The following is a 25,600-nucleotide window of genomic DNA, read 5'->3' on the forward strand; positions in this document are numbered from 1 at the left end:
ATCTGGAACCCACTCCCAGCCAGCATGGACGGTGGATACAGTACAGCAGTCAGCATCCATTAGTCTCCCCTGTCTGGCTGGTGGCTACCTCTCATGGCCAGAGCCTGAGAACATGGCTGCTAGTGAAAGTGTTTATGTGGTTTATGTGATTACAGGTATGTGCCCTGGGTGACAGTTCTACTCCGTGTATATTCTGGCAGGCAGTAGGAAGTAGGAGGGAGACAGAGCAAATGTCCCTGAGGTTGTGACATCACATCCAGAAAAGGGAAAGTCCCTGGGATATGCAACAGGGGCTTTGGGGGAACAAGTGTGGCATTTCTTCTGCATTCCAGGTGGATGAGGCCTTTGGGAGTGACACTTCTGCTGCTGTTAAATTTAGTGATGGTTTTGTTTTATATTGGGGGAGATGATCTGTCTCCCATATGACAAGCCACTGATTCTCTACATTGTGAATGCATATTATGAGAGGAGTTATCTACCTTAGCATAGCCCTGACTCTGGTCTGGTAAAGATGGTATCCTCTCTGCCTACCAATGGACTCTGAATCTCAAACACTCATTGAGTTTCAGGAGATGTTTTTCCACAGATGGAATGATATCTGTGCTTAGCAAAGTTGAATCACAGTAGGAATACTCCTTTCCCTTTATGAATGTTCCAAGAGGGGAAAGGGCTGTGGAATGCCAGGTGAGCACTGAATATTCACAGGGAATCAGCACTGTGCTGGGCAGTGTGGGGAATACCTCTGTTGGGCCTGTTCTTCAAGGATGTGTCCTTAGTTTTTGATACAGGCTTTTCTCCTTACTCTATATACTCTCCATTTTCAAGGCTCCAGCAATTACTCATTGGACAGTTACTCCAAACTGGCTTCTCTCAGTCACAGAACCCATATATTTGTCATTTATTGTCAGGGACATCTCCTTCTTGACCCACAGATGTCTTGAGCTTAGTGTCCCACATTTAATTGCAAATCCTCTTCTTCATGTTTACATGCTTCAGTCAAAAGATCCACAATCCTCCCAGTCACCCAAATTAAAAATCTCAGAGCCATTTGACAGTCCTTCTTAGTTCCATCCTTTCAACTTTGACTTCTGAAATATCTCTTGACATATTTTCTTTTCTTTGTCTCTAAGGCTCTAGTTCACAACTGTAACATTTCTTCCTTGGACTATCAGAGAAGCCTGGGAATGCTCAGTATAATAACAAATGTTTCTTTTTTTTTCATCAAAAATATTTTGTGTAACCCTGCTATAGTTTGGATCTTGAAGGTTTTTTCAAAGACCCATGTGTTGAAGGCTTGGTTGTCAGCCTGTGGCACTATTTTGGAAGTAGTGTAACTATTAGTGGGATCTAGTGGAAGGAAGTTAGGTCATTGAGGTTGTGCCTTTGAAGGGGACATTGGGATTGATTGGGATTCTGACACCTCCTCTCTTTTTTTCCTTTCAGGTTACCAGAAGTGAACAGGCCTCCTCCCACTATGATGTTCTGTGCTACCTCAGACCCAAAGAAGCAGAACTATTTTAGTCAGTTTTTGTTGTTGTTGTTGTTGCCAAAAGACCTGTTAAGACCAATTTAGAGGAGGAAAATTTTATTTTGGCTCACAGTTTCAGAGGTCTCAGTTCATATATAGCCAACTTTGTTGCTCTGGGACTACGGAGGTGAGGCAGAGCATCATTGCAAAAGGGCGTGGTGGAGAAAAGCAGCTCAGGATGTGGCAATCAGGAAGGAGGGGGGGGTACTGCTTGCTCACCAGGACAAAATATAAACCCCAAAGGCATTCCTTTAGTAACCTATCTCCTCTTGTCACACCTTATCTGCCTACAGTTACCACTGAGTTAATCCCTCAGTGGATAATCCATTCATTAAATTACAACTCTCATAATCTCATCTTTTCACCTTTGAATGTTCTTGCATCAATTCACACTTGAGTTTTTTGGGGACAGACACCTCATATGCCAACCATAACAAGGACTAAGTGACCATAGCAAAAATAAACCTTTCCTCCTTTTAAATTGATTTTCTTAGGTATTAACGTCACAGTAACAAAGCTGATTAACACATACCTACTTTTACTTTCCTGAAATTAAATTCATAAACAATGTAATCTAATTGTACACATACTTTAAAAATTCATATAGAGCCCTAACTTTGATGTTAAGGGAGAACACAATTAAAGAAGTTTATAATAGATAATGTATGTTTTGGTACATGAAGGCTTATCATGACATAATTAAGTGGTTCATAATTGCACTATAATGGAGAATTGTCAGGAAGATGAGAACTGAGAGTGTAGTCCACTGTAGGAATAATCTATGAATGATTCAAATATTAAGAGTGATGCTGCTGTTGGTGACAAACTTTCCAATAATGTAAAACATGTGTGGTAAAATTCTGACTCAAACAAAGGATAATATCCCTTTAATTTATAGGTACAAATTCTGCATTTCTGGAAAATTCAGGGTATATTAAATAATAATACTCAAAGCATTTTGCTTTTATATGTAAACGTCTAGTAAGACATTTTAAAATTGAGCAAGACACAAGACAATTCTTTGTAGGAGACTGCTCCAGCTGAGCAGGACCTCTTCCTCCACCATCTCTATCCATTCCTTCCAGCGGTGACCTCCATCATTGTAACAACCAAGATGCCCCACCACATGTGGCCTGGCAGTTGATAACATTACTTCTGGGAACAACTGTAAAACCTCAGCTTATTTAATTAACTTTTACTTACATAGGCAATGCACAATTGTCTTCTTGTTAAAAAAAAATGAAGCTTCTTACGAAGAAATTAAAACCCCTTTCACTTCTGCCTCCACCCTGGTCTATTGCACTCTCATCTTCAGAGGTAACCAAGGTCAACTGTTCAATATGTATCCCTCTAGAACTTTTACCTGCAATTTATGGACCTATAGAAAATATACAGTATCTGTTTTGAGTTGAATTGCATGCCCACCCCTAATTGTGTGTTGAAGTCTTAGTCCCCCCCCCACCTCAGAATGTGACCTTATTTAGGAATAAGATCATTGCAAATAGAGTTAATTAGATTAAGATGAGGTCCTATTGGAGGAGGATGGGCCTCTGATCCAAAATGTCTGGTGTCTTCATATGAAAGAGACATTTGGACATAGACTCAGGGATGATCCCTTGAAGGTGAAGGCAGAGATCAGGGTCATTCTTTATAAGGTAGGAATTCCAGCAAACCAGTGGAAACTGGGGGAAGGCATGAGGGATGGTTTCATCTCTGGAAAGAATCAATCCTGCTAGTAACTTAATCTTAGGCTTCCAGCTTCCAGAACTAAGAGACAAAAAGCTGTTGTTTAAACCTCCTCAGATTGTATTGCTTTGTTAAGGCAGCATGAGCAAACTCACTGAGCACCCTTTTGTGTTTTAGGTGATGTACAGACAGTTTATCAGAATGAAGACAGGCTGAAGAGCTTCTGGGGTCTGGAGGCTACTGTAGGACGGGTGACCCAGGGAAAGCCCTTCATGGACTCGTCACTCAGGCTGGAAGTGGAAGGAGAAATTCACTGCAGAGTTGATTCTTGGGTACATATTGTACCCTTCCTCTGAGCCCCATCTCACACTAAAAGACTTACATATTAGGTCATATTGGCAATCAGACTGTTTGTATCAAGAGAGAAAAATTGTAATTAGACTTGAGACTTTCATTTTTCAAGAAATAGATTTGCCTTAAAAATGAAAAATAATGAATAGTACAAACTGTACCCAGGAGCATGACAGAATTTTAACTGGCTATATTTATAGTCACTGCGACTGGGAGAAATGTGATCTCCATTTCATTACAGATCATTCTTTACATCTTATATATGCATGCATGATGAAACAGGTTCCCAAATACAGCTTGAAATGAAGAACATGACATTTTGCTGATGCCAATGAAATGAATAGCTCAAAATCATGGGGCACTGAAAGAAAAAGCAGATCTTTTAATATCCAGTTTCATAAAGTAATGCATTTAAAAATAATTTGCAAGCTGGAAAGGTAATAAAAGGGTCCTTTTACTCCCTTATGCCTCATGTCACATCCTTTAATGTTTAATGAGAGTTGCTCATTGAGTCTAGGATTTAGCCAAAGACATTTGACTTGAGCAAGAACTAAATAAGCCTGCTAAAGTGATTATATTAAACTTAGTGCCTTTAAGACTTTCAGTAATGGTGGGTTACTCTGAAAATAGAGTTTGTAGAAGCTGAGTATTTCACAGCATCTTACCTTGAAATGTCTACAGAAATATTTCTGTGCTTTAAAAACCGTATAAATGGAAATTTATGAATGTCAAAATAAGCTAAATTTCTAGATTTTGAAGTAATTTAAGGTAGGAGACCTCCATTAGTTTGCTATTTATTCAAAATAAAGTATATTTGTGCATAAACAAAACAAAGATGTATAACTACAGAATTAAGTAATTATCCTATATATCCAGTATAATGGAGACATATAGCAAAATTTTATAGACATATCACTGTGAAATTGACAATTTGAATGTCAGATTCCAAGACTGATTTGAAAGCCATTAAGAATATAAAGTCTCCTTTTCTTTCCTAGTGAGTTTAATGTTTTGGGGCTTTATTTTTTTGTACCCGGGATTGAATCTCAAGGCAATGAGTCACATCCCCAGCTAATTTTATTTAGTTTTTAGTTTAAGACAGGGTCTCGCCACGTTGCTTAGGGCCTTTCTAAGTTGCTGAAGCTGGCTTTGAACTCTTGATGCTCCTGCCTCCCTCAGACTCCCAAACTGCTGGTATTACAAAAGTATGCCACCACACCTGGCTTTTTTTGGCATCTTTCAACAATGCAGTCAAAATATTAAAGTACTTAGTCTTCCCTTATGTCTTTTGTCACACTTTTTTTGTCATTTCTGAACTGGGATACACAAAGCAATTTTGCCAGTTCATCAAGATAATCATGTAGTGCTCTAAAGGATATTAAATATTTTGTTCAAGTTAGCTGTCTGAAAGGAGTGATCTAGTTTATCATCATCTGACACTATCGGAGCTCCTTGGAAGATTGACAGGAACAAACAAAAATGACCTTGACCTTGTGATGTTCTGACTACAACAGTGTACAGCGTCCTCGATGGAAAGTAATTGCATATGTTGCCCTTTATGATCATGATTGGCTCTGACCAAAGTGCCTGAGTGTTTTCTGAGTCATATGTTTAACCATTCAGAATGGGTTCAGCACTAAGTCTCTTTTGTCCAGACATCTCAACCCTGTGCAGCTTCACCTCACTTTTGCCTGGGCCTGAGGGCTCTTTTGTTTCTTCCACCCATCCCACTTTCCTTCTCACACTTCATAAACTTCATTTTTTTTTCCCTCAGGAGAACTTTTCCTGGGTCTTTCCCTCAAAGTCAGACTCGCTCTCTCTTTTGCTTCCATCCCTTCTCTTGGCACTCCTCCCTTTCCCCTCCCCACTCTTGCATGTCACATTTCTGTGTGCAAGGATGTTGTGGATAATGTCTGTCTCCTTCTGTGATCTGTAAGATCCTTAAGCCCAGGATTCCTTGTTGTTATTTTTGTTGTTGTTGCTTGTTTTTTAAAAAAGAGATCATCTCTTATTTATGGATTTTTAAATGGAAAACCATTTTAGATTATAAACTTGACTTTGTATAAATACAGTAATCATCAAAGCTCATTCAGTTTTTAAAAATATATATAGCATAAAATTGATCATTTCAATATTTTTTAGGATGTAGAATTCATTGACATTAACGATGTCATTATCCCAAACAGAAACTCCTTATCCATTAAACATTAAGCTCTCCATCCTCCCCTCTGCCAGCCCCTGGAAAACACCATTCTAATTTCTGTCTGTTTAAGTTTGACTATTCTGGGGGCCTCACATAAGAAAATCACCTAATGTTTGTTTGCTTTTTTTTCATTGACATCTATTGGAGTAGCTGGATCATACAAAGCAACTATTACTAATGACACTTAATAAATACTGATAAGAGAGTGAATAAAGGGCAAGTTATGAAGTATTTCAGTTTGAAAGCATTGTGTTTTGGGGTTTACTACTCTGAAAAAGAAGAATGATGCTTTTCCAAATACCTGCTTGCACCACTCAGAACTGGCCCTACCATCAGTATATTGACCACAGCCCACCCATGGTACCCACGGGGCAGGATGCACAGGGTGTTTTTAACAATTAATATCACTTCCATGGTGAAGGAGCACATTATTTCAGTATGTCTGATTAAGGCCTTGAAGAAAAGGCAATTCAGTTGACTTGCCTTTCCTGGTGGCTTCTTTACTCATCCAAAAACCCTGGTATGCTTACCATGCACTAGGATGTGGGAGTGAAGGAAATAGGTATTTGCTCTTGTGGGGCTGGAAGTTTTGAGCACTGGTTCTCAGTGTGAGGTTCTAGGTTGTTGGCCTCAGAATCACCAGAGTGGTTACAAATGTGAAACTTCTTAGCCTCTGCTACAAACTAAATTCAAATATTTCAGAATGGGATTGAAGAAATCTTAAACTGAATCAGTCCTCTCTGTTACTCTCACTATGGGAATCCAAAGAGGTTGGGAGGAGCATTTCTGATTGTTTCTTTTTAGTTAATACAGGATAATGGATTATGACATAATTATGAAAGCATGGAATATATTTTGTTCTAATTCAGTCCCCTCCCCATCCTCCCACCCCAGTTCTTTTCTTTCTATTCTACTGATCTTATAGTTGTTTTAAAAATTACTGCCTTGGGGATGTACATGATGGTGAGATTCACTGAGGTTTATTCATATACGTACATAGGAAAGTTAGGTCAGATTCATTCCACTGTCTTTCTCTATTCCATTTCTCCTTCCTCCCCTTCATTCTCCTTTGTCTATATCATTGATATTTCTTCTATTCTTTTTTCCCTCTTATTTAGGATTAACTTTTACATATTAGAGAAAAGTGTTGACCTTTTACTTTTGGGGACTTATTTCACTTAGCATGATAGCCTCTAGTTCCATTCATTCACTGACAAATGCCATAAAGTCATTCTTCTTTATGGCTGGATAATACTCCATTGTGTATATAAACTACATTTTTTTTTATCCATTCATCTGTTGAAGGGCACCCAGATTGGCTCCATAGCTTGGCTACTGTGAATTATGCTATTATAAACACTGATGTGGTTATATCATTGTAATATGCTGATTTAAAGTCCTTTGGATATATACTTAGGAGTGGGACAGCTGGGTCATATGGTGTTCCATTTCTAGGTTTTTGAGGAATCCAAGAGGTGCATTAATTAAATGCAATGTCCCTCCCCACTCACAAACACACTGTTGCTTTTCCTAAGTCAGCTGGTACCACATTATACAACTTTTGGGATCCATCTAGTTCTTAATCATCTCCTATTCAGCAAGGCATCCTGGGACCTGGTTGGACTAGATTTGTAAAATCTCTGTTTTCCAAATAACTGAAAGCATAAAATAAATCACTAAGCTCATCCAAAGATGCTATTATGTGAAGAAAATGCTAAGGGCCATTTCAACAATATTTGTCACTTTTGTTGACAACCCCAACATAGAGCCCTGCAGGTAGGGTAGTTAGAACTTCATAATGGCATTAATCCCAGCAGGAAAAAAAATAAAAGCTTATCTAGATGATTCAAGTAAAGAAGACATTAATGAATGCATTACTTACAGAGGAGGAAGGAAGGTTAAGGCCACAAGCAAGCATTGCTGAGAGATCTGGAGGCTTGTAACAGTAGGAAGCCATCATCACCTTCCCTAGACTAGAGGAACATGGCAAGAAAGAGTGCTGTTGGGGTTCACCTCTGAGAACCAGAGGTGAGAGGTGGCTACTGTAGCCAAAGAGTGTCAGGAGAACCTTGGATATCACCAGAGATGTGGTACCTAGTGGGAAAAGACAGGAAAGAAATATTCTGTCCCCTGTCATCTTCTGTTTCTGTGCTCTTGACAGTTCCTGCTATGAGCTAAACTCAAGTAGGCAGGGATACGCCATTGACAAGGGATTCTAGGCACTGAGCCACCATGGAGAAAGACTGAGAATAGATTGGGTGGATGGGATAGGAAATGGAGAAGAATGGAGATGTTTCTGTAGAGTACCTGCTTTCTGAGAAAACTTTCTCAGGTCATAACTCCAGCATAGAATTGGATCACATAGACTTGAGTGTAGAAGCACTGTCTTCCATCCATTTCATAATGCAAAATCAGAAAGCACTGTGCAAGTCAGGACTTGTGTAAGGATCATTGAGAGTGCCTTTTTATTTAAAATAAATTCTGTTATGTTTCAAAATGTGCTTAATTTAACCTCATCTTATTGTCACAATGTATTCAATTTTCTCTTGAGAAACTATGATTTTCCCAATATTATTCTTATTTAGCTTTTTCCTATAGTTATTTATAGGAATATTATTCTTATTTAACATTTTTCCTATAGTTAGGCAGGAAATTGGAGAAAGAGATTGAAATATATAACACAGATAATCTCTTTTTCAGACTACTTTGATAATCTATGGTAATCCTCACAATTGTTGATTTGCATACACAAGTTGTACTTTTTTTTGCATTTCAAAAATTATTCTAAAGAATTAAAGAAGCATTCCCCTATTTGTCTAGTCTACATAGGTTCTTGTCATTTTGCATCAATAGCACATTTGTATAATAGAGTCTGTATTTTTGGCAACCTCTAGCTAACTCAAAATTTCTCAGAATGAAATGTGAATTTGATGGCAAATTTCTTGGGGGTGAAAAGTTTTCTTTTCTTTTTCTTTCTTCCTTTTGGTCCCCCCTCTCCCCACTTGGTTTTGCTCACATACAACATAAGTTGGGAAGAAGCTCAGACCTGCTGGTGGGGGGGGGGTGGAAATGAGCGTGCTAGTCTGAAACTCCTTTTGATGATAGACAAAGGATGATTCAAGGGAGGGGTTAACTGTCAGGGTTCTCTTAGGGTCAGGGGTGAGGTCATTGCGAAGCTTAAGACTCTTGCTCTTTATAAAAATGCTTTTAAGTATCCTTCCAAGGCTGTTCTTTTTTTTTTTTTTCAGAGTACCTTGCCTAGTTCTATATTTTGAGGATGATGACTTTGGGCATGGTGGGTATTGTCAGAGCATTTGAGGTCTGGCCAAGAAGATAAGCTGATCACCCCAATCAGACACATGTGAAGGTTCCTCTGCAAGGCTATAAATTTTGTTGTAGGCTTTTAGCACCCTAACATGGCTGTCTCAGGTATGTCCTATCCCCCTGAAACTCCCTGAGGAGAAAAATCTCTCGCTCACAGCTCACATGCTACTTTCATACCAATACAACATGCTTCTGTTCAATCAAAACTCCTGACATTTTCTCTTTAGAAATACATTAGCTATCTCCAAGAATTATATCCCCAAATGGTTTATGGGAGATCATTAGGTTTTCAGGCATATAATGTTGAATAATGTGACATTATTTATTAAAAGTGCATTTCTGTCTGTGCTTTGCAAATATTGCAGAATGCATGTGATTCCTGTTTTTTCTTTCACTCATTTGATTGTTTTGAAGCATTTTATTAATAGAATTGTCACCACATCAGTGATCTGTAGTGGGAAAAGCACAAGGCTTTTAGTCTGAAAATGGATTTCAAGTTTTTGGTGCTGGCCTATGGCAAGTCACCTTTCCTCTTTGGGTTCTGCATTCTTCATCTATAAAAGCAAGGTTGGTCTGATGGACCAAGGACTCTCTCAGACTCAAAACAGGAGAAGAGGGTTCGAGGAAGAGTGGAAGTTTCCTTGGTGCTGTTGAAGAGGCTCTACTCTCACTTGTAGCAAAAGTGTGTTGCCTGGTGGGAATGAAGTCATCAGTCTCAGCTCCAGAACCTTCAAAGACACACCAGCCTTTAGGCATTAAAGTCTGACCTCAGTGTAATGCCTAAGGACCTCCTTTTTCCAGATAGGCCTGTCCTGATGTTCAGAGCTGGACAGTACTAGCCCCTTCAGCCACATGTACACCCCATGCTATCCTAATAATAATAATAATAGCACATGCTTTTTCTGCTGTCAACAACACGCTCTTATTTCTCCCTGCCTATGCAATTGCTACCCACCAGATGCCTCCTTTCATGGATTTGAACCTACCAACCAGCTCTACTTTCATAAGAGTGCAAGGTTGGGAACAGAGGAAGGGAGCTGGCATTACTGAGTATCAAAGAATCTTTCAGAACTCAATTTTTGTGCTTATACCCATCCTGTAATGAGTATCATTACCTTATTTTATTTATAAGAAAGCTGAGGCTCACTCAGTGAGTCTAAGTGACTTGTCCAAGGCCACATGCCACTAAATGACTAGTTTCAGGTTCACATTCAGGTATGTACAGTACTTAATGCTGTCTCACTGCCTAGCACCATGCCTCTTTTAGCAAGCTTGCAATTATTTTTTAACTATCATGGTAAGTAAACAGGAATTTATTTGCTGATAGAAGTCATGACATCTTAAACCCTTTCTAACATCAAATGGTTAATCACAAACTAGTACCTAATGTTGAAAGACAGCAGTTGGTTCCTGAATATAATGTTCAGGCACTTTTCCTTTTTCATTTTTCCCCTTAATTAGGTACAGAATTTGGAATTATTTTCTCTAAAACTATATAATGGAAGAATGGTTAATTTTTTTTTTCATATTTAAACCTACTAATGAGTTGTGGGGTTTACTTTGAATGATCTGGGAATCATAGTTCAGAGAAGTAAATTCCACATTATTTATTAGCAATGTAATTTTCTAAGAATGTAATTGGCTAGGCATGATTTTTGAAATATGTCTAACTCAGGGCCTTTTTTGGCACTAGCAGCTATGGCTTCTTTCACAATGAAGGGAAACTGCCACATGGAACCAGGTGGGCTGCAGCTGTGCCACCCGCTGAGGTTGGGGCAGCAGGGGAGCCAGTTACAAGCTGCCTATTGGAAATGAAGTATTTAAGGCCTTCTGGAGAAACTAAACTCATGTTGGTTTGCACCCGCACCAGACAAGAAGTGACCAGGTCCCAACACTGTGAGACACATTCAGAGTAATCAGTTACCACAGTGGTTGAGGTTTTTTTTTTTTTCCTAAGCTGCCCAAGGTGATAGTGACTCATTGCAAGGTTAATGCATTTCACCTTTCACCAAAGCTGTAGCCAAAATATTTTTCCATCTTTATGACTCACTCTTTTCCCAGGCTTGTTAAATTAATAGGAGTTTAAAGAAAATATACAGGGAAGGCTGAGCCAATCTCCATAGTCTACCTGATGAGCAAGGATATGTCCGAACTCTTCTAGTTACCTGAGTTTCCTGATTTTTCAAGGTTCAGGTTTATTTTCAGCACTTTTAAGGGACTCTTCAGGTTTATTTTCAGGACTCTTAAGTCCTAGTGGAGAGTGCACTAGGACTCTTAGAAAGCTGCCTTTGCAATTTCAATTTCACAGAATTTCTCTAGTTAGTATGAGATAAGTATCTACTTGATTTAAAAAAGGGATGCATTATGAACCAACCAGGGAGATATATGATATATATGTGTGTGTGTGTATGTGTGTGTGTGTGTGTGTGTGTGTGTGTGTGTGTTTTCAAGTGTTTTAACACTAAGCGACACTGCAGGCCTTTTTATTTTATTATGAGACAGGGATTTGCTAAATTGCTGAGGCTGACTTTGAACTTTCAATCCTCCTGCCTCAGCTTCCCGAGTAGCTGGGATTATGGATGTTTACCACTATGCCCAGAACAAGAAATATCTTTAATTGTGGATAATTAAGTCCAAATCTTTAGAGGGCCTTAAGTGTTCAATATAAGCTAGCTTGAATCTGCCTGCCTAAACTTATCTCCTACCAGATACCTCCATTTATTTTTTGCTACAACCAGACTGTTCTTTTTATGTATCTGAAGTCTCAGGAGTTACTATTCCTTTTGACTTTTGCATCGCTGCATGTTTTTCTTTCCACACCCATGATTAGAATGTCCTTCTCTCCTCACATCCATTTATCTGAACCTTAACTTCCTTTTCAGGGTCCTTTTTTATTTTGTTTGTGACTGCTGTCTTGACAAAACTACCTTAAACTTCTGTAACAAATATAGTATCTTGTTTGTTTTAAGAACTTCTCTTTGCCATTGATTCTGTAACTGACCATAACATGCATAGGTGTGAATTTCTTTTGATTTCCTTAGCTTGTGAGCATGTCTAGCATCTTCTATAAAATTTGTGTTAATTTCTTTGAAAAATGTTTCTTGTCATTATCTCTTCTCTTTTTGGAACTCTTATTAGATCGTCTCATACTTTCACCTCTTTTCCTTCCATGTCATATAATTTCTTTTTTTTCTTTGTGTTTTTCCCCCCCATACTGGGGATTGAATCCAGGGGTGCTTTACCACTGAGCCACATCCCCAGACTTTTTATTTCATATTATGAAACAGAGTCTTGCTAAATTTCCCAGACTGGCCTTGAACTTATGATCTTCCTGCCTCAGCCTCTTGAATCTCTGAATCCCAAGGCAGGCATGTGTCACTCCCCAGGCTTCTAGTTTGATTTTCATAGTGATGTTCATCAGAGGTTTAAATTGCCCTGAGTTTTTTTTTAAACAACCCTGTTCATATATAATTAACATACTATAAATATCAGTTATTGTAAATGCACAGTTTAAGAGTTTTAGTAAATTTTCCCAGTAACACCACTGTTCCCATAATCCAGTTTTTTAATACTTCTATCTCCTCATGTAATGATTCATGGCCATTTATAATTAATTTCCATTCCCACTCTTGTCCCTGGGTACTACTAATCTTTCTGTCATTATAGATTTACATTTTATGGATATTTTATATAAACTGAAGCACATAGTTAGTAGTATTTACATTTGACTTCTTTTACGTAGTGTGATGTTTTTGAGATTTATCCATGTTGTTGTGTTTACTAGCAGTTTGTTCTTTTTTATTGCTAAATAGTATTTTAGTGTATAAAATAGTATTTAACTGCACCATGTTTGTTTAACATTCACCATCAATCCATTGAGGTTTTTTGTTTTTGTTTTTTTGTTTGGTTTTTGGTACTAGATATTGAACCCAGGGACGTTTTATCACTAAGCCACATCGCTAGCGCTTTCTATTGTTGATTTTGAAACAGGGTCTTGCTAAGTTGCCCAGGCTGGCCTAGAACTTGCTGTTCTCCGGCCCCAGCCTTGTGAATCATTGGGATTACAGGTGTACACCATCACACATGGCTATGCACTGAGTTTTTAATGTTGAATAATAATAATTTATTTCAGTAAGTTCTATTTGATTCTATTTCAAGTAAACTTGGACAATTATGTTTGAGCTAGTTGATTCTCTTATATTTTTCTACGATTTTGCTTTAATTATTCTAAACATATTTTATAGTTTGTTTCAAATAGTTTCATTACTTGAAATGTTTAAGGGTCTGAATTTAATGTGTTTTTTTTTTTCAAATATATGGTTCTTGTTTATTCTGTCTGTGTTTCTTCTTATATTTAGATTTGAGCTCAGATTTAGAGAGAATCTTGTGTGGCCTGGGTTTTAGGTTTCCTGGTTGGCCCTCGGACCCCTTTTCAGACTATATTTTGGTTTGAAGTTTCCAAGAGCATGCCAGTTGTGTAAAACTGAATACCAGACTTCTCTAAGTACAGACCTACAGATGAAATTTTCACCGTAGATTTTTTTTTTTCTCCAAAATCAAAGCCTAGGAGGAGACAGATATTTTCTGGTAGTCTGTCTTTGCTGTTTTTCTGGGCTTTTCTTTTTTCCTCTTAGTCCACCTCTTCCCCGAGGGTATGGTTCTTTGACTCCTGCAGGTCGAAGTCCTGGACTCCTGGTGTTGGGAAATCTTAAAAACTAAGACCACACAGTATTCTCAAGATAGCCAAAGGACCAACTTCCACTTTTTGTTTTCATCTTACTCTTCATTTTTTGTCCCCTATTTATATGTATAATCATATATACATTTAACAATGTTTGTTCTATTTTATTTAACATTCCTGTATGTTGTATGGCATGAGGTTTTTCAGTTTATTCTATGTACTTTAGAAAACAAAGGAACCTAATTGGTTAGTGGCTTTCTTACTCTACAAATAGCAAAGTATTCACATTCGTCGAATATGCATATGTGCTTTTACATGTGAATCATTCACTAAAATTGTGAGCTAACTTATTACTATGTCCAGCATAAATATCTGAATAGAAGTGATGCAGTTCTTTATGGGAATAACTGTTTTAAGAAAGAGATTTTGAAGCTTACATTGAATACTCCTAAGGATCCCAAGTCTTGCCTGAACATTTTAATTTATGGTGTACCCTGTAATATAGTAAATTTCTAGGAAATAAGAGACCATAATAATTTTTGGATTTTGTGGAATGTTTATTTTGTTAAAAAAAAGAGTGTGTGCATTAAAGCTCACAAACACTTTTGCATCTTAAAGATTGTGTGAACTGAACAAATGCTCTTTTGCAAGGAACTTGATGATATAGCATGCTGTGGTCACAGTCTTGTCTGAACCAGGGAACAAAGTGGTTATCTCTTGACAATTTCTTTCATCTTAAAATTTTCATTTTTAGGAAGAACATGAAGTTATCTGATCTTGGCAGGAATGAAGGAACCTATTTATTTCCTCAGATTGTCATCTCAAAATGAAAGCCATCTTGCAGATTAACTGAAGGCTTAAAAACATGTCTTTAAAGCCCAATCTTAAAGCTCTAGGTGCTTATCTTTGAAGAAATGTAAGGTCATTGAATTTCTTAAAAATTTTCTCTCCAATTTTTATGTATTTGCTATTTTCTCTCTATTCTGTCTGTCTTTGTTTCCTAGAACTCATGTAACAAAGTAAGAGGTGTCTTAGACAAGAGATATTTGTTTTGTCACAGTTTTGGAGGCTAGAGATTCTGAATTTAAGTTGGTTCTTACTGGGGGCTCCGAGGGACATGTGTTTTGTGCCCCTCTCCTAGGTTCCAGTGTTCACAAGTGCTTCTCAGCACTTCTTGGTTTGTTGACCCATCTGCACTTGATCTTCCCATGAGGATGCTAGTCATTGGGATAGAGCTCACCCTATTACAGTATGATCTCAATTACCTTTACACCTGTAAAGGTCTTGTTTCTAAATAAAATCACATTGTTGAGCTGGGGATGTGGCTCAAGTGGTAGCGTGCTCGCCTGGTGTGCATGCAGCCTGGGTTCCATCCTCAGCACCACATACAAACAAAGATGTTGTGTCTGCCAAATACTAAAAAATAAATATTAAAATTCTCACTCTCTCTTTTAAAAAAAATCACATTGTAGTGATCCAAGTGGGCATTAATTTTGGAGGGACAACCCAGTCCAGTTGTGTGGACTTTTGGGTGGACCAGTGGGAACCCAGGCTCTGGGAAGAGGCACCACTGGCCCATGCCCCTTGTTAGCACTATGTATTATTACCCAGCGCAGTTGTAAGGAATAGGATCTAAGACCTAAGGGCTCCTAAATGTGGAGCTCAAATATAAAGGCCCTCAGAGAGAAACAGAAAGAAATACCTTATCTGTTGTGAAATGTGAAATGTGAAGACCATCCATAGTAATTAGACTTTATGGGCTCCTCTGTCTGGGTTGTCCTGAAAAGGATGGAGCATGCATTTCCCAAAGGTGGAAAAGAACATAACTTAATTGTAAAATAAATATTAGTGCTACCAGGAGGCGTTAATAAATGTGGAGACATATTCATTTTCACAGCTTTCTGTTAACTTCCCAAGAGCTGGAGGATTCCTAACATTCTTGAAATTATGAATGCAAGTGGAGCAAAACTGATTCTAGCCAGGATCCTTCAGATCTTTTCCCGTTTCTCTAGAGCACAAAGGTAAGAGCCTGGTGAAGGGGTATCTACAAATATTCAATTTTCTTTAGAATACACTATCATTAAAACTCAACAGCAGCACTATTGGAAGAGTAAAAATATTTGGATCCCTTTAAAGCCTACAATAATTTAAACAGTACTATTTTTTTTTGGTTGGATTGATGGAAATAATAACTTTTTTTTTTTTTCATTAAGAGGCGGTATATACCAGATCTCCATTCTTTCCATCTCCTAATTTGTCCAGAGAGCAAAAAGAGACTTTTTTCCTTTTTAAATTTTTCATTTTTAAATTCTAACTGCATGCCTTCCATACTATACACCACACCAACTTGTGTTTTCTAATGAAGCTTGCTGCAATGGGAATGTAAGCAGAAAGGATCAGCATGATTCAGGTACAAAGGGAAACTGAAGTATAGAAGAGGCTGCCTCCTAATTCATAATACTTCCTTATTTTGTCCGTGTGTGTGTGTGTGTGTGTGTGTGTGTGTGTGTATGTGTGTGTGTGTGTATGTGTGTGTGTGTGTGTTTTCCTGGTGTGAGAAATAGAAGGTTTGGTGGTCATTTTCAGGAAATAGTATTTAGTCTTAATTTGTATATAAGATCCAATCATAGCCATTTTAACTATAGACCTTCCCTTTACCTGTCCCAATTTTAAAATTAGCCGCTTGCAAAGACTGTAATCCCAAGCACCTCCTATCAGAGCACCGGACAGTGCTACATTAGCCATAAAAACAGGTAGCCTGCTGGCCCAAGCGTGCTTACTTGCCATACTTTGTTGGGTAGCACACTCTCTTGCAGAGAGTAGCTCTGTTTGCTGAGCTACTTGAGCACATGTTTGATTCCTTGAGGCACTTTATTTCTCACACTGGGGATAGAACCCAGGGGTGCTCTACTACTGAGCCAGACCCCCAACCCTTTTTATTTTTATTTTAAGACAAGTTCTAAATTGACCAGGCTGGCTTGAACTTGCCATCCTCCTCCCTCAGCCTCTCAGGCTGCCAGTAGGTCTGATAGGTGCATGCTACTGTACCCAACTAATATTTTCTTTTTTTAATAAGAAATGTCTGACTGCCCACAGGGATTTTAGAGGAATTGTTAACTACATGTGAAAAATGAAAAATATGAATTAATTTTAATTCCATAATAGGTCCTTGTGGTTGCTGACTGTGTAAAAGGAGGGATTAGAAGAAGGGAAACATTTCATTCTATTGACTAAACATCATAGTTAATACTATTCTAACTTTAAATCCCTGTTTACCTAGTGTATTAGGTTTAATAGCTTTGTCAAACTAGTTCTTCCTATTAGAGGTGCTGACTTAAACCTCCTTCAAATCAGTTTCAACTTCAGTTGGCTCAACATCCTTACCCATAATGATCTTAATTCTGCAGAAATAATTACTCGGCTTTCCATTCAAGCTTTACCTTTATCTGGGGCTTCAAAAAGTGTTTTCAAAGCCCCTGGTATAGATGTACCAGCAAGGCCAGAAAGCCCACAGGGAAAAGAGTATATGTTGATCAGATGGCTCCTATTTAAGATTTAGGAAATTTGATATCAGTGATCTGAGGCTATCTTTTGTGCAACTGGGCTGGTTTGTTGTTTCTTTCTTAAGCTTTGCAAGTTTTAAAGTCAAAGGCTGGAGCAAGAAGTAGAGAATAATAAGCACATTATCTAACTTATGGGAATGAATATTGCTAACTGTTAATCACTTTTTATTCCTAAGATTGAAGTCCAGGTATTGGCTTGATGGGCAATATGAGTTGCTGTTTTTATCAAAATGAGAAGAGTCTTATTTTGTAGTTAAGATAATATACTCAGATTGTTAAAAATTCCAACAATTACAGGAAAAAAATTCGAAAGTTAAAAGGAATCCTCCAATTGGGTCACCTAGACATAACCAGGGTACATTTTTTTTCAGTTTTTTTTCTATATGCTAGATACATTAATAAATAATATACTTATAGATGATAGTTATAAAATTGGATCATACTATATATATTGGATATAGTCTTCTTTCTTCCCTTAGTGTTAACTCATGCACATTTTCCAATATCTGAATAAAGATTCTCATCAGAGTTTGAAATTGTCCTATAGAATTCTGTTTTACAAATGAACTTTATTCACTTTTCTCTTGGTAGATCTATTGTTTTTCTCTATTATAAACATGGTTGATATAACAGACAGTCTATGTTTTGTGCAACTTGAATCAATTATTTGCTGCCTTGTAAATGTATTTTTTTTATGAAAAATGAAAGCATTCTCCGCCAATCACTCATCATCTACCACTTCTACAAACTTTGTCCTGATCTTTTAGGGTTCAGTAGAAGGGGATGTGATTCTGGATCTTGGTATTGCTCGACTAATCCTTCCCACTGTTTCTTGGATTGTTCTACTTTCTCCTTAGTGTGTGCACACACTTGCACACACACACACCCACATCATATAAGGAATGCTCATCCACAACTATAAACATTTTAGGAAAATGAAGTTCTCTTTCCCAACTGCATTGACCAAATATACCCAAAACTTTGCGTTTTTAGCATTTTATAGATATTTTCACATTTGGATATTATCTTTGGAAAGTATTTTTCAAATACTGATTCTAAATATGAAGAATATTTTGAATCTTCTAAAAAACAAAAAATGAAAGCAACAGTATTATAAGTAAAACATATTTTAACCAAGTTTTTCAGAATATCATCTTTTTTTTAATTATTTTTATTTTTTTTTTTATTGGTCGTTCAAAACATTACATAGTTCTTTTTTTTTTATTGTTGGTCGTTCAAAACATTACATAGTTCCTCATACATCATATTTCACAGTTTGATTCAAATGAGTTATGAACTCCCAATTTTATCCCGTATACAGATTGCTGTATCACATCAGTTACCCTTCCATTGATTGACATATTGCCTTTCTAGTGTCTGATGTATTCTGCTGTCTATATTATTCTCTACTATCCCCCCTCCCCTCCCCTCCCCTCCCCTTTTCTCTGTCTACCCCTTCTACTGTAAATCACTTCTTCCATTTGAATTATCTTGTCTTACCCCTCCTTTCCTCTTATATGTCATTTTGTATAACCCTGAGGATCGCCTTCCATTTCCATGCGATTCCCCTTCTCGTTTCCTTTCCCTCCCACCTCTCAACCCTGTTAATGAAAATCTTCGTCTCAAGCTCTTCGTCCCTACCCTGTCCTTGTTTCCTCCCCTTATATCAGAGGAGTCATTTGGTATTTGTTTTTTAAAGATTGACTAGCTTCACTTAGCATAATCTGCTCTAATGCCATCCATTTCCCTCCAAATTCTATGATTTTGTCATTTTTAAATGCAGAGTAATACTCCATTGTGTATAAATGCCACATTTTTTTAATCCATTCATCTATTGAAGGGCATCTAGGCTGATTCCACAATCTTGCTATCGTGAATTGTGCTGCTATGAACATCGATGTAGCAGTGTCCCTGTAGCATGCTCTTATTAGGTCTTTAGGGAATAGACCGAGAAGGGGAATAGCTGGGTCAAATGGTGGTTCCATTCCCAGCTTTCCAAGAAATCTCCATACTGCTTTCCAAATTGGCTGCACCAATTTGCAGTCCCACCAGCAATGAACAAGAGTGCCCTTTTCCCCACATCCTCTCCAGCACTTATTGTTGTTTGACTTCCTAATGGCTGCCAATCTTACTGGAGTAAGATGGTATCTTAGGGTAGTTTTGATTTGCATTTCTCTGACTGCTAGCGATGGTGAGCATTTTTTCATGTACTTATTGATTGATTGTATGTCCTCTTCAGAATATCATCTTAACTGTGTAAGTAATGCTATTGTTAGGAGAAAGAATGGTTTCATGAACTACTATGATTCATAATAAAGTTAGTAATCATTATTATTATGATAATTATATATTTACATGATAGTTACTAATACAATACTAATTATTAATAATGACAGAATTGTAGAGAACTCTGTGTGCATTTTGCATTTGTTATTTATAATAATTCTGTGAGAGAAACTGAGCAACTTATGATCTCCACTTCATGAATGAGTAAGCTGAACTCAGAAATGTAAACTTGTTCAAGGATACCATCCAACACGGGGCTGAAGAGCCAGGGTCTCTGAGTCAGACCCCATCTCAACTGGTTTTCTAATATAGGTGTCATTAGTTAATTTGTCATTCCATTAAGTCTTTCCATTATGATAGTTTTCCCATTACTTCAGAGTTTGAGTGCGTGAGCACCATTTGGAATGAGATCATTTTGCCATAAAACGTCTGTTAATAAAACTGTTCCATGACTGAATTGTTATATATATTCATCTAGTACAACTTTGCCTACCAGGTCCTTGGCATTTTAAAATGGTATTCTAGGGGCCTGTTTGGGGGAAAAGAAAGTAGTCTGTGACCTCCTTTAATGTCTGCTAATGTCATCGCTGAGCTAGGGTATGTGCTAATGTACATCTTCCTTTAACCTCCACTTCTGGCCTTCTTCTCTGGTTAGCTCTAAAAACCATCTTCCCATAATTTTTTTTTATTAATTTATGTATTTTGTTATAAAGTGATAACAAAATCTAATTTATTGATAATCTTTAATCTTATGTATTTTTAGTGATAATCACTCTTAACATTTAAATATATTTTTCCATTTTTTATTGTTCCAATCTTTTTTTTATATCTATTTTTTCCTTTGGTTTGTTTTGGAAAACTGATATCATATTCCATTAAAATAGAATTTGGGAACTACTTTTTGATTTAATTATATCATTAGCATTCCCCATGTTATTAAATAAATTAGACTTCATTCTTTTCATGGTCTATTTTGCAACCCTATTTTTTTTTTTTAAAAAAAGGTAATCCTTCTTTTATGTTAGACTATAAGTTTGTTTAAATAAGTCTATAGTGATAAAGATAGATATGCCTGAATCTTTTCCTGGAAGTTTCTGGTAATTTAATATCTCCTTTGACAGCATTTGAACATGCATCTTCATTGCCTTATCTAAAGACCTCAATTATCTCAATACAAGTTTTTTTTCTACAAATTTGATAAGCAAAAATGATTGCTATTTTGTTTTGTCTTATTCTGTTCATTTGTTGGGCAAGGGTATGTGCTAGCCCTGTGCTTGGTCCCCTGAATTGCTTCAGGAGGAGTTTCCAGTTCCTTCTCACATGGTATTTAGCTTCTCTCTGCTTTGTCCATTTTCTGTTTTAGGATGAAGAGGTGATCCAGGCCAGGGTCTGTTCACGGAGGTGTCAACCTGCACTCATCTTTGCTCTTACAGGAGAGGAGAATCTTCTGCCATCTATAGTTCCTGGACTTGCCCACATTGCACTCAGTCACATTCTGTTGGACTGATGAGGGGCTTCTTCCCCTCTCTCACTGCCTGCTCTACCCATAGGCAGAAACGCCTGTGATTGCAACAAACTCTCTTCCTCAGCAATCCCTGCTACTTGGTCTATTTTGATAGTATTTCACGGAAGAGGTAGGTCTCTGGCTCCAGGATGTGCATTGGGTAAAAAAACCACCTTCTGCTATGCTTTTTGGGGCGTACAATTTGCCCTTTTATCCTTGAGAAAGAGAAAGCAATTCAATATTAGGGAGAGAAGTTGTCAAAAATAATGATACTGCTACAACAGAAGGAGAGTTTTCAAGCTAGTGGATGCCCTCACCTTTCAGCCAAAGGTTGATAAAGGGGGACACATAAAGTCCTGAACTCCCCTTTAGGGTGGATGGAGTAACTGCTACAGATAGGCAAACATGTGTCAGTGGAAATCTTCCCTAATTCTAACACCAAGTTGAATGCCAGGATTATTTCCAATGTAAGATGTTTTCCTTTTTCATTTGGGCATGTCTTTGTAGGTATTTTAATTGGAATATCTTAAGGCTCCATCAGTGAGTTATAACTAAGTTCTTAAAACATTATTTTTAAAGTCAGAAGCTTCCATTAGTTGATTTTATTTTAATGTCAATATTCATGATAAGTGACTACTACTTGCACAGACAGCTTACCTTTATATGTTTCCCTTGCTTTTAAAACTAGGAGGCTATTTTGTCTCTCTAAGAGCATGTCATGTATTCTAGTCCTGTGTTATATACAGTATTTTATACAACATATGGCTTTTCAAACTGACTTCCTCAGGAAAAACTGGCCAAAATGAAGGAGAGAATTGATATTTTTTCTCCTTCTTAGGAGGAAAAATCCAGTATGTTCATTCTCTACCATTTTGAGGGCCATATTTCCTGTAAAATAGCCCTTATTGTCTGTAAAGCTTGTTTGACCCTTACACACATCAGAAGATAAATAATAACACACCATCAAGCACTCATTGTAAAAATATTTCCAGTTCAATAAGAAAAATGGTAGCTCTAATTCTAATTTTTCTGTCTTTAATTACCAACAAAGACATTATCCTCCATATTTTTAATTTAAATTTTTTATAAGTTGTCTTGGAATAAAGTTCCAGTGTCCTTGTTTATGAAACACAGTTTTGCTTTGTCTTTTCATTCACCCTGGGAGATATTTTAAGTTGCTTATTGTCTCAGTCTCCAAATATTTTTTCTTAGCTTCCACATGGTCAGCATGTATCACTTTTTCTAATCAACTTGGAACTCCTCCTCCTCCAATTTACTTTACAAAGTGTAACCTGATTTCCGCCCTTCTTACTCTTCTGTACGCTCTCAAGAGGCCCTTCATGATGTTGGCCTCTTGATACTCAGTGGAGTGTTCCCATCTCTATCCTTTGGTTCCTCTATGGCATTTGGTGCTGTGACTATCTCTGCCTCCTATGGAATCTGCCTCCTTTTCAGCATCTGTGACCTGGATATTGCTCCTAATGGGGATCTATAATGTAGTAGGATCTATAATGTAGTAGACAGATTCTAGGCCATTAAGTTGCCACCTGCTTTCTGCGTAGTGCCAAGAGAGGTGCTTTATATGTTCAAATTCATCCATTTTTTAAACCAAGTTTATACTATCTACCTCATAGGTATATTATGAAGATTGAATGAGATGACAGTATTTTAATATCATTCTTTAACATACATATGACTATGTAATAACTACATATTGAGAGCCTGATAAGTACCAGGAACCACGCTGTAAACAAGGATGCAATGGTCAACTCTGACTTCCCTCCTTGGGAGAACCAGCATGAATGAAATAATTTTACAAAAAAAGATACACAGTAACAACTGTAATAAGTTTGGAAAAGGAAAGTACAAGGGAGTATGAAGGGCTATCACGGGAAGATTTGCTCTACCCCATTAGAGAAGTATATGGGAATTTCCTAAAGATTGGCTGCTGGATTGAAAATAATATACAGAAGGCAAGTGGGCAAAGAGATGTCAGAGAATCTTCTTAGGCAAAGGAAAGGGCTTGGGCAGGAGGGAACCTAACAGGTCCAAGGGATGGAAAAATGAATCATAATACTTAAGGGAAGATTTGAAAGGTGGGTGGGGACCAGAATTTGTAGAACTTATGAGGCCTTGTAGGCTGGGTCAGGAGTTTATATTTATCCCAAGAGCAATGAGCAGCCACGGGAATGTCCTTGGTACATGCATAGTGGAGTGCTGTTATTATCTGATCTGCATTTTTCAGTGGCTGCTGTGTTGTGGTGACTAGGAGAGGCCACAGTGAACACAGGAGACTGCTTCTTGTATTCTTTCTTGTACTGGTTGATCTTTCTTCTTTCTACCCCCAAATATATTCCCTTCCCTTATAGTCCCGGACTCTATGCTCCAAATTTTAGCTACCTTCTGTATATATCTGCCTGGTGGCCCAGATATCCAAGCACATTCTTTTAATTTCTCCAGATGGAGCCCTGAAAAGTCTTTTTAATTCTTCCTCCTAAGTTGGCCCTCATCTAATCAGAAATACATACATACCAGGTGGATAACAGTCAATCAATAACACCTCTGTGGGATCTTCCTGGATCACCATGAAAAATCTCTCTCTTCACCCCATCTAGGTCCTCAGATTTGTTTGATTCCACTTTATCATACCCACTGCTGTGGCTGTCACACCAATATTCCAGGGGACATCTCCAGCAATGAGTTTTCCCTGATTAACCTCTAGACATTCTTTATATCTATTCTGCATTTGAGCCAAATGGAATTCCTCACAATCCTTCCTTTCTGGCTTCTGTGTATTGATAGGTGTGCTAGTATGTGTCACCCAATGCCATTCTGCATTTATTTCCATCTGTTGGAATCCTATTGGTCTTTTCTGCCTTAACAGAAATACTGTTGTCAGGAAACTTTCATGAATTCCTCCAACCTTACAGGGAATTGCCTCTTTCTTTGTCTCTCTTTTTTGACTTGGGATTGAACCCAGGGACACTCTATCACTGAGCTATATACCCAACCCTTTTCCTTTTTACTTTGAGATAGGATTTTGCTGAGTAGCTCCAGCTGGCCTCTAATTTGTGGTCCTCCTACCTCAGCCTCCTGAGTAGCTTGGATTACAGGTGTCCTACGGTACCTGGTTTCACCTCTCATTAATAACATAAACACTCTGGGATTTTTACTATGTATTATGTTGTGTTAGTGTCTCTCCAGAACTGTTTTCTCCTGGAGATATGGGACCACAGGTGATTCACTTGTATATAGGTTATAACTCTCACATATGTGCCTTGTGTAAGGATGATGTTCAATGAATGTTTATCAAATCATTTGTACACAAATGATTCAAACTCACTAGCCTATTCTCCACTACTGTGGTGTGTTTGCTGCATTCTTTTGGAAGTTTGGAGCAAAATGATTTTACTTATTTTATTGTTCTCACCTGACTATTCCCTTAACCCCTTCCCAATTCCAAGTATACAGATGTGAGGAAGTGTTTTCTGAACTGTATGTTATGAAGAGAACGACGAAAGAGGCAAACCAAACAATTCTTTGTGCATTTTATTCTGGTTAGAAGCCAATGTAAATGCTTGTGCTACAAGAACAAGCATATTTCCTGCTGTGAAAACTTGGCTGTATATCCTGGGACCCCTCTTTACCACTGGCTGCCCTCAAAAGACTATTAACCCCTGCTTTGAGCCAGCAAACCAGATGTGGGTTTCTTAAGCAAATTATTGGTTATTTCACCACATGTAGTTTTTGCAGTTAAGTGTTTCCAGCTTTCCAGAGCATTCCACAGGAATAGCATCATATTTTTCCTCCAACCTGTTAATTAGCATAATTATTTATCAGCCCTAAACCACAGCTTGAGTTTGTTATGTGGCAAGTTCAACATATATTCGCTGGATGGAACCCAATGCTGCTGGAGAGAACAATTCAGCAATTAAAAAAAATGAAGGTCTTGTGGGGAATAGGGAAATACTCATTCCTTTTCTTGCTTCTTGGGATTCATCATTCTGTGCTTGGCCTATACCTCCAGGTGTTGACTGGACTTAACCAATAATTTGTCATCAAATATGAGTCTATTTTAGACTGAGGCATCTAAAATTTTTAAAAAAGTGACCTCTTAAGTTCTCACTCACCTCTAATAATTGAAATCTGTCTTTGTAGATTTAAAGGCTCAAATTATGAAATTGCAACACAGTTGCCATATTTTTCCTGTCATACTCCAAATATGGCATGTTCTTGGGATGAGCAGAGAGTACTTTATTCCTTTTCTTGCCATGCTCCGACTTCATATTTCTGCTTTCCCATCAACTGGAAAAGAATAACAACCCTTAAATATTGAAAGAGAAATGAGAATACAGCTATCTTTCAATAAGACAAATATTAAATGAAAGAGATTTGCAAAACTATAGAACAATACCATGTTTCTTACTTCTTTGGTTTTGGGAAATATACTCACTATTCATAGAAGTTTGATTTT

Source organism: Urocitellus parryii, chromosome 4, assembly GCF_045843805.1.
Source record: "Urocitellus parryii isolate mUroPar1 chromosome 4, mUroPar1.hap1, whole genome shotgun sequence".
Lineage (NCBI taxonomy): Eukaryota > Metazoa > Chordata > Mammalia > Rodentia > Sciuridae > Urocitellus > Urocitellus parryii.